Source organism: Euleptes europaea, chromosome 4 (assembly GCF_029931775.1).
Source record: "Euleptes europaea isolate rEulEur1 chromosome 4, rEulEur1.hap1, whole genome shotgun sequence".
Taxonomy (NCBI): Eukaryota; Metazoa; Chordata; class Lepidosauria; order Squamata; family Sphaerodactylidae; genus Euleptes; species Euleptes europaea.
In genome coordinates this window covers 66,208,066-66,216,097 of record NC_079315.1, presented here as the reverse complement: position 1 = coordinate 66,216,097, position 8,032 = coordinate 66,208,066, and positions in this window count along the sequence as shown.

The window sequence follows — 8,032 nt, the reverse complement described above, 5'->3', positions numbered from 1 at the left end:
GTGTCCATGGTGGACAAGTACCCTGTGGACAGGAATCGTTCTGGGATTTGCTCCTGTAGCATTTGTATTAACAAGCTGTAAAGTAATTTTTAAAGGATCTGATTCTTATTTTCTTTACTTCCTTTCTGTAGGAACGGAAGAATGGCAAGAAATTTAAGCATTGATTAAACTTAAGTAATCCTGTGCTAGATGTTAATGGCAAGTGAAGAGTAAGAGAGTGCTAACCGTATAATAAAATTCACACTGGATTTATACCTCCATGTTATGTACAAAATAATATTGATGCAGGCAGATGATCTTGATCCCAAATATGAAATAGGTAAGATATGGTTAGATCAGGTTCAGGCTTTGGGGTTATATAGAACATTAGTTAGCTCTCTGTCCATTTTCTAACCATAAAGCAGCACTTGAATCAAAAAGACTACTGTGAATTTAGGCCTGTGAATTCTTAAATATCACTTCTTGCAGGAAGGCTGGATATAAATGTTACAAACATGTTTTAATGTATAGAAGGTTATGGCTAAATGTCCTAACTGAAAGTCAAGGTTTGCCATCGTTGTGGCTGTCAGCGTAACAAGTTTCAGTTGTTAGCGTGGCTAATAGGGCTGTTGAGAAAAAAAATCGGTATAATTCGGATTTGGCAAAATTCGGCTTGTTTTGATTCGGGCCGTGCCGAAGTCCGAACTCCCCCGCTTCGGATCCCTGAAATTCGGGCGAGATCCGAAGTTCGGGGGAAAATTCAGCATCAGTCTGTGCTTGTTAGTATGCAAGCTTTTGTTGACCTCCTTTGGCAGAAGCAAGGTTCAAACTTTAATTTACGTAAAACAGGCAATAAACAGTATGTATTGCTAATGCTTAGAAGAGTTTTAAAGGCATGCCTTAGCTACAGGTATCTAATAGTATAAAGATAGCCAGATGAAGTTTATGTATTGTTACTGACATAAGCAGCCCGATAAGCCATGGTGTGTTTTAAGTGGGGTTGGTGCTGAACTAGGTCCTTTATAGGTAATAGAACAAAATCAGATGGTGCATGCTTTGTTACAAGGAAATTTCTCTGATAGAGATTCTTAATTATGGTAAAAGAAAACACGAACTAATATATTTATTAGGTCCAAACCAGGTAGGTTGTGTACCATTCCAAAGATAGGTTAACCATTTGGGGGTACTGTTAGGTCCAGCTGAGCAGCATATGTGACACAATGTCTCTTTCTCTGGCTTAAGATGATAGTGTGCCAGGTATGGCCCCTCCAGGACAGATAACAGTTGTTCATGCTGTCCTTCAGAGGTCTTGTTGCTGCTTTCCTGTGGTTACACTTAGTTTATGTATTATTCTTCCCAGACATGTTTGTGTGGGACCAAGATGCTCTAGCTGCTATTAAAACTGTCTTATTTATCCAGATACTTACTGGCTGACTTGTTGTTTTAATTGCCATTGCTACTACTTTTTGTGCTGTGGATTTTATCTGTTGTGCGTTATTGGCACTCATAACTTGGTCTTATATTTTTGTTACTGTAACATTGGAGACTAGCCAATTGAAAAACAGGATATACATAATTAAATTAAACAAAACTGTCCTGTCTGGTTGTTCTCTATTGTTAGTAGCAGTGTAAAAATGATTGTCATGTGTCCATGGATCATAGAAAAAGCTGTATAATTAACAAGATGTTGAGATTTTGTGAATTTCCATTGTTTGTCTTCAAGGGAAACTTGAACTTTCCTACACGATAGTATCTTTGAACTATGAGTGGTGTACTTTAGAAATTTGGGCTGATCATACATTTAGAAAATGTTAATTTAATCTCAAGTAATATCTTAATTGACATGCCTAGACATGTAATTTCAGGGTTCTATGGTTTTCTGCTGGGCAGATTTAAAAATCCTGCTTTTGAAACTGCTTAGGTTTTCGTTGTTGTTTCTTAAACAATATTCTATAAGATTAAAGTTTGTAAAAGTAATCAGTTAATTTACATGAGTTGATAAGTTTACAGCTATATTTTGAATACTTTATCACTTTACATAAACAGCATTTTTATACTAGTGGATGGATATTTGTAGTGCAAAGTAAACATGCTTGATAATATTTCAAAACTAATCAGTGCGGATTGCTAGAGTAAAACTTTGAAAGTGTAACAACCACTTTTAAAATATAACCCAGAAGGCCCTGATTACTTTCTTAAATCAAATGTTCATTTTTAGGTGCTGCCACTTTTTAATTCCAACTTTCTTCCAAGGAGCTCAGGATGTACATTTCTTTCATTTTATCCTAACAACAAATTTGTGAAGTAGGTTAGGCTGAGGGAGTGAGCATGGCCCCAGGTTACCTAGTAAGATTCATGACCAAGTAGGATTTTTTAAAATTTCTCACCTTAAGTTTTGGTAGCAATTCACTTCAGAGCTAGAGTGGTTGTTTGGGGGAAAAATAAACTGATGTCTTACTACTTTTTTAAAAAATGAGAGAAGTGTAAATACTTGGTAAGCATCTGAAGGTAGGGATGTGCACTTGAAAAAAATGGTATTTTTCAGATTTGGATTTCAGGAAGGGCATACATATCCATATTCAGGTCCGCTGGTACAGTTTCAGTTTTATTTGGGATTCTGGAATTGAGTTTCATTATTCCTTGTGAGGGAGGTGGGTAGAGTGTCTATTTATCAACTAAATGACACCAAAAAATGCAGGGAGGCTAATGCTTCGCGCCCATTAAAGAACCGCTACCTCCCCAAATTTCAAGGAAATTGGACCAAGGGGTCCTATTCTATGGGTCCCTGAACAAGGTACCTCCAGACATCATACTGGCAGAGATGCAGATTGGGAAGGGGGAAATGGCCCTGGAAAAGAGCCCTGCTGCCCCCAAAGGAAGGAGGGAACGAGAAGGAGTCAGCCAGATCTGCAGCTTCTCTGGGTCCTGCATGTGGCTCACACAGTCCCTGGACCAGGCAAGACTTGTGCCGTCTGCAGGTAACCTTCCCATCGTTCAGGAAACCAGTTAAACTGGGGAGGGGAGGAAGCAGGCCTGGGATCCTTAAAATGCTTGCTGTGGATATTCCTGAATATATATGGAAATATATTGGACCTGGATTCCCAAGAATCATGGATATCTAAACATACCCAGACATACCAATAAAATGTTTTTAGGGTCTGTATGTGGACTGGATGTATCCGAGTGCACATCCCTACCTTGAGGCATGTATTAAAGAAGGCAGTTGGCCTAAGCCAGGCATTTATCAGCTGTACATCCAAGAGGACATGGGGATGGTGCTCTCTTGCTGCAGTGTGGCGGGGAGGGGGTGTTGATGGAGCTCAGTGCCTTTCAGCGCAATTCTGTGCAGGAAATGAGGCTCCACTAAAGCGGGGGGGGGAGATAGAGGTCTTTTATGCATGGGTTGGATCTCCCTACCTGGGTTCAGCACACATTAAAGTAACCCATGTTGGGGGAACTGTATGCATTGGCTTGAATTATCAGGTACGAAACTGTGCTAATCGAACCATGAATACAGAAAAACAGTCTCCCAAACTCAAATCAAGTCCCACCCCTTTAAATGCTGCTCCGTAATTGGCTTACTTCGCAGCGCTCCCCATGAGAGAAGATTTCCTTCCCCCCAAACCCAACTGCCGCACAAAAAAGCATTTTAAGAACAAAAAACAAACGGAGCTACCTGAAAAGGGGGGGGGAGAGAAATCCAAGCCTCGTTTTTAAAAAGCCTTTCTTTTGCTCAGAAGGAGCTACGAGGTAGCAGGAAGCACTTGAATCCCCACCTCTTTACACACTGCTTTGTGATTGGCTGTGAGAGAAGCCAATCTTCTGTTTCCCCGTTTAACCATCGGCATGCTGCTTTGAGGAGGGGGTTGGAAAAGGGTTGGGCATGATGGCGCAGGGAAGCTCAACCCGAGAACGGAGTATGCACACTCTGACTCCAGGATGAGCCAGGATGAACGGTTTAATTCGGGCCAGAAGAGGAATGGGAAAAGCCGGCTTTGTTTTGCGTTGAAACAGCGTTGAGCTTCCAAGGAATGAGATATCGTGCATACTGAAAAATTTGATCCTGGCTGAAACGGGGAATAAAGGAGGTTAAAGTGACCATGCATAAAACACCAGAGACTAAAAAATATGTGGATCACTGGTTCATGTAGCTCAGTATTGTCTCTAACTGGCAGCAACTCTCCATGGTCTCAGATACAAGAAACTCCTTCTCAGCACCTGTTTCCTGAGTTGGATTAAATGGGTGCCAGGTATTGAATTTGGATCCAGCTTTGTAGGGTTACATCTGTATTAGGATTTCTCCCCATGTTGAATGCACATACCCTCACATTATTTGTGAGCTTCCATACGTTATTTGTGAGCTTCCATACAATTACATGTTTTTTTCTGTGTGTGACTTGTGGGGTTTTCTACTTTGAACTGGAGCAAGAAAAAACCTTGCTCCCACTCAAAGGAGGATATCTAGGGTAGTGTGTCTGCGTGGGCACTCCACCCATAGTGAACCATACTCCCACCTGCAGCCTTTTAACTGGCCTTTTTCAGTTAAGAGCTGAGGCATGATGTTCTTTTAACCTTGACTTGAGCTGTGCAAATGGAAAGGGAGGCAGGTTGCTAGGCTGTGGGAAGGCCAGACACGATCACTCATGCATCAGTGATACTGTGCCAACACAACAAAGGGATGGGATGGATGGGGGTGGGGATATCAGTAAGGGCATGGGGTGTGTAGATGCAGTTACTGACCCCCCCCCCCCAGCTGGTTCACTTCTGCTTCCACAATGGGGGAGCCTAGTGAGAAGGTTCATAAAACTGCAAGGGGAAAGACATTCTTCAGAGGCCTTAGTTTCTTTAGAAGGAAAGTTGAATGCTAAATTGGAAAGCTCTGAGTTCATGGCCATTTGTTACTAAATGTGCTTGTGGCAACATGTTTAAACCTCCTTGTGTGTATGAACAGCATACAGGTATAGGCTCCAATGGAAGGGTATGAATACTGCATGTCCTGAGATTTGGGATTGAAATTAAAAATGAAGGAGTTCCATTAGAGGTTTAGAAAGGAGAACAATTGCTGTAAGAAGATGAAATGATCAGATACAATTTATTGAGGAGATTCAGGACTAGGGGAAAGCAGTCAGAGCAATACCTTCATACATTTCAGCACAAAAATACCTCAGCCTCCCAATCAATACCATTACCTGCTTCTGGCACTAATCCAGAAGCTGTCCACATGAATCAGTATGTATCTCAGAGAACAGAAGGAAAGGAAATCGGGGGATTGCCTATGTTGGGAAGTTGTCTGGGATGGCTTAATTCCATTGGTCCTCAGGCATACACACCAGCTTGGACGTCCAAGGAAGGGTGCTTGACAGAGAGTGGGTAGGGTGAAACCAACTGGATGGTCCAGCAGCTTGTTAACCAGAACTCTTCATTAAGCTGGATACTAGAATTGTTTTTTTAAAGATATATTGTTTAAAAGAAGAAACTTCTTTGGGCCATGGCGGTTTTGAGGCCTTTAGTGGCACACAGTGGAAGAATGCAAGGCTACTGCCACTTCTCTCGCCTTGCTGATGACAATTGGTAGCTGGAAAACTGAGTAATCCTAAACTAACACTACCAGAAGTTAAATATAGAGATGTAAAATTCTGAAAAATTTGAACCCATTAAAATGTTTTTCCAGAAACAAAATGGAAATTTGGGGAGAAAATTGAAATATATGCAACACTTATTTTCAATCAAGCCTAAGTTTATGTTACTGCTTTAAGATTGTCATATGCCTCACTTACAGCACAGTCCTGACTTTTGAGGATGAAAGTCTTCAGGAGGCCGGGAAGGGGCTGCGCCGACATTGGGGCCCCCCGTGCCGCCCCCCCGGCTACTTATGCCATTGTGAGTGGCCCCAAAGCTGGTGTGGAGGCCCGGACACCAGTCTCCTGGCACTGCTGCAGCAGTGCCTCCCTGGAATGCTGGCTGGGCCTTCCACTGGCGTAAAGGCCTGTACCAGTGTTCCGGGGGGGGGGCAGCTCCCTATTCCCATTCGGAATGCCAACGGGGAGAACGGCGTTGCTGCGACTGCTTTTTAGCAGGCACATCATCGCTGTTCTCTGTGGGGCAGAAAGCCCCATTTTTACATACACACACACACACACACACACAAAGCCTCTAAAAGGTACGCAGCTTGTGGACTGCCATGTTTGCAAGTAGCCATCAAACAAAAGAGGGGGAGTAAATACATACCTGTGAGATTGTGTGAATAATGTGAGGGGTCTGAAAAGTTTGGTGCTTGTGTATGTTTAATTTGACATTGGTGACCCTAGCTTTCAGGAAGTTGTGAGGTACTTTGGAGGTAGGCTTTCAACAGGCGATGGGACAAAATAACTTAAAGTTCAAAGACAAATTGAGTGAAAATACTACATGAAGTAATAATACCAGACCAGGAAAATCTCACATTCCAAAAGAGATGGTCCTACCCAAGAATTTAAAAATTAATTCCAGTTCTGAACCCATAGTCCTTTACCCTAAGTTTCATTGCCAATGCAAATGTTGGGCACCTTACAACAGCCCCCAAATTATGTAAATTTTTATCACCTACTTTTCTAAACAAGTATAAACAGTAAACTGTTAATGAGAAATAGGTGATTTAATAATTCTAACGCCTAAAAATCTTTTCTCCTTTGGAATCCTTTGGGCTCTGCTTTGCTCCTTATAGTTTGATTTATTGCATAGATATGAGAGCTTCTGTTTTTCTTTCATTAGATACCTACTACTTAGATACTCATAATGCTTTTAGCTCCAGTATATTGTTTGTACTGAGTGATTATCTGTTCATTGGCAGTCAAAAATGGGAGAAAGAAGTGTGAAAATCTTTATCCTCTCAATAATGCTTTAACTATCTTGGATTTCACCTGCTTGGAATGAACTTGCTGTTGCAGATTTTCTTTTAAAGGAACTTGAGGTACTGGCTCTGGGCTCTGGGCTGATTTAACCAGGTGACAAGGAGTAACACTTTGGGACTGACATAGTTCCCAGCTTGGTGGTTCATGGGGGAACATCAGAGTAACTGCAGTATACTTGAGAATGAGGCTGTTGAAAGAGATGAATATACTCCATCCGTTTTATCACACCCCATCCATTATATCCCACCTTTCATCCAAGGAGTCAGGGCAGTGCGATTTACATAGTTTTGTCTGCACAGTGACCCTGAGAACACAAAGAGACACATGTCTTAGATTAAGTCAGACAATTTCTCTATCTAGCACAATGCTGTCTTCTTGGAGTGGCAGCGACTGTCCAGAGATGTTTTATGTCAGCTGCTCCTTTTTAACTGAAGATGTCAGGGATTGAACCTGGGACCTTTTCATGCCAAGCAGCTGCTATACAGCTGAGCCATGCTCTTTCCCCATGAGTGCCCTGTTGTAAGATGTATTTCTGAGGAGTCTGAAGAAATGTAGATGATGAGAACAAGGGAAGAGGATTAGGTTGCCAGCCAGTTGTCAGGTCAGATATTGTTAATTGCCTATTCTGTGAACTCTTTGCTCCCTAGCCTTGCAGGATGTAGGTTCATGCAACTCCTTTATAAAAGCCGTTCTTCTGGCCTGCAAACTCTCCAGAGAGTTGCTGTTCTTTGCCTCCCAAGTTAATCCACATGCATTTTTTCCTCCCTGCATGATAGGATCGTAAGGTTTAGATTGAGGGAAGGATGCAAACTCCAATTTGAGTCAAAGTTTGAGTCAAAGTTTGAGTCAAAGATTGAGGGAAGGATGCAAACTCCAATTTGAGTCAAAGTTTGAGTCAAAGTTTCTGAATCCAGGAAGCCTTCAGTCACTATGCACAAGGGAATTGTGGGTGGGAGAGCCCATGAGCAACAAGTTCTTGATATTTGAATATAGCCAGCATTTGCATTCGGTCTGCTTTCAGGAAGTTCTGGAAGTTCACCAGGTGAATTTTCTGGTATGTTGAGGATTTGAATCTAAATACTGGGGATTTTGTGAATGGACCTTTCAGTGCCCCCCCCCTTTTATAATCAGGAAGAACTTGATTTTGGTTGGGGCAAATAGGAGAG